Raw genomic sequence first — 3,016 nt, forward strand, 5'->3', positions numbered from 1 at the left:
GAGGGAGGGAGAATTAAATAAGAAACATTTGCTTTAACATGTTTAACTCTGTAATATATATTTCTGATTTAACACTTATGCACTGTTGGGGTTGTAGAGAGAGAGAGAGAGAGAGAACCAAACAGAATAATCATGTTACTGACATCTAACTCCAAATATTAGTATATAAGAGCAAACCCCACAAACTGAATGTTCTCTCTTCTTTCCTCAATTGTTGTCAATCCTGTAACACTTTCTATGAAGCCTGTATTTATAATACATTATAAGGGTTTTCTTAAGGCATTATAATTAATGCATAAAGCATTATAAAAAAGCTTAATAATATGTTCTATCATCTCATAAATAATCATAACATTTAGAATACATTATAATACTTACGCATTTGTGGTTATAACTTTTAAGAGTATGATTACGTATAACACACAATGAATACCATAATAAATCCACTTAATTTATAATGGATTATCTTGACATTGTTTATTTAAGATCTGGACAGTATCTTACTACATCTTGTGAGTGGTTAGGAGTGGTTGAGTGTTGTTTTGAGTGTTTCCTCTGAGGTTAATATTAATTTTGCTGTGCGCTAGTTTAAGATCAGTTGTAATGAAAAAAATGCAACGTGTGTTTTTTTATTAGATTACATTTTATTTTGATGGTCCCCTTTAGTCTATTGACTATAAGCTACTTTGCAACTACATGTCAACTAACTCTCATTAGAGTATTAGTAGGCTTAGTTAAGGTTAGGGTTGGTAGAATAAGTTGATGTACTTGCAAAGTTGCTTTCGTTTGCGCTTGACCCACTTACGCACCGCTTGTCTCCTGCCTCTCTCTCTCTCGATGCAGGCCTCGCTGAACCCCGTCCCTCCTGCCAAAAACCCCCACCGCCCGACTCAGGCCGGGGAGCCCTCCGGCCTGCAGCCCCCCCCCCCCCCCCCCCCCCCGACGGGAGATATCGTACCCGCCGTACCCCTCATCAACGGAAAACTATCGGGCTCGCCCAATCACTGTTGGATTCCTCGATTACCCCCATCTCTAGCATCGCCTCTAATTCAGTCTGAACTACTCTTTTTTTGTGTTCAGGCAGCCGATACGGCCGGCTGCGCACCACCACGCTGGGCTCGGTCTCAATGGGGTGCTGAATGAGGTCCGTGCGGTCAGGCAGGGGTGAGAACACATCCGCAAACTCGGCGTGCACTCTGGCTACATCAGTGAGTTGCGAGGGCGAGAGGTGATCTCCTCCCGGGGCCAGAGCAAGAGATTGACTTTTGGTGTTCACTTCTGGCCCGAGATCTTCCTCTCCGCTCACCACCAGCATCACTGATTCTGCCTCGCTCCATTTTTTAAGGAGGTTGAGATGGTACACCTGATGTGATAACCGGCTTTGTCTGCCCTGCGCCTGCAACAAATTCTCCATGGAGAGCCGCCCCAAAGTGTGGAGTTTTGGCCCGAAATTCAAAATGAAATTCAGTATGTGCTGGACCTGAGAACATACTGAATTTCATTTTTGCTGTCCGAAGGTCCGTCCTCCCAAGTTTCTCGTAGGACGTCCAACACCCCGCGGGGCTGACGTCCATAGAGAAGCTCGAAGGGGGAAAACCCCGTGGAGGCTTGGGGGACCTCGCGCACGGCAAACAAGAGGGGTTCCAGCCATTTGTCCCAATTTTTGGCGTCTTCGTGAACGAACTTCCGAATCATGGTTTTTAATGTGCGATTAAATCGTTCGACCAGACCGTCCGTTTGTGGGTGATAGACGCTGGTGCGAATCGATTTAATGCCCAAGAGTCCGTAAAGTTCGCGGAGAGTCCGTGACATAAACGCCGTGCCCTGATCGGTGAGAATCTCTTTCGGGATTCCCACCCGGGAGATAAGATGAAACAGGGCCTCCGCCACACTTTTCGCGGAAATGCTGCGGAGGGCCACTGCCTCGGGGTATCGCGTTGCATAATCCACTAGGACTAATGCAAAGCGATGCCCCCGTGCCGATCGCTCTAATGGCCCGATGAGGTCCATACCAATTCGCTCGAAGGGGACCTGCACAAGAGGGAGAGGGCACAATGGTGCTTTTAGGGTGGCCGGTGGGTTCACCAGCTGACATTTCCGACAAGACGCGCACCACCTGCGCACGTTCTCGTGAATTCTCGGCCAGAAAAATCGGGTCATTAGCCGATTCAGTGTCGCGGCTTGCCCCAAATGTCCGGCCATCGGATTACAGTAAGCCGCCTGGAAAAGCATTTCCCGGCGGCTTTTTGGTACTAACAATTGGGTTGTATCCTGCTTTGACTGAGTGTCTTGGGTCACTCGATACAACCGGTCTTTTAAAATAGCAAAATACGGATAGGAGAGTGGTCGAGCGGGTTGGAGAAGCTGTCCGTCGATGGAGCGGACCTGCTCGAACGCATTTTTGAGCGACTCATCCTGGGACTGCTCCAGGGGAAAATCATCGCCCCTCGCGAGGGTACCCCTCTCCACCGGGCTCCGTTCCCCTGACTCAGTCCCCATTGGTCCCAGCTCAACTTCTCCCACCTGCGCGACCGCCCCCGTCTGCCGCGCTCTTTCTTCCCAAGAGACACCCGCACAGAGATGCCCCAATAATGCTTTAAACCCTGGCCAATTTGTCCCCAAAATTAGCGGATGCCTGAGGTGCGGGCTAACCGCCACCTCTACTCTATGCTTTTGTCCCCGAAATTGAATAGCCACCGACATTAAGAGGTAGTTCACCACGTCCCCGTGCACACACCGAACCTTAACCGTCCGGGACCCGGACCAGCGTCCCCACCTCCATCCTTGGACACCGATCAATAAAATGACCTGGGTCCCCGCAACGCCAGCAGACCGGCCCAGGCCTCCCCGCCACCCTAGCGGCAGGAAGTGGGTCAAGGAATTGGTGTGGAGAGAGCGGCGGAACGGGAGCTGCGGCCGGGCTGCCGCCAGCTGAACCGGACCCTCTGGGCAGCGCCCTCGGGGTGGCTGAGGGCTCCGTCCCTGGACCACCCCTCCAGCGGGGTGGGGCCCGGGG

The sequence above is a fragment of the Sinocyclocheilus grahami genome, unplaced genomic scaffold (genome assembly GCF_001515645.1).
Source record: "Sinocyclocheilus grahami isolate Dianchi unplaced genomic scaffold, SAMN03320097.WGS_v1.1 scaffold255.1, whole genome shotgun sequence".
NCBI classification, from domain to species: Eukaryota; Metazoa; Chordata; class Actinopteri; order Cypriniformes; family Cyprinidae; genus Sinocyclocheilus; species Sinocyclocheilus grahami.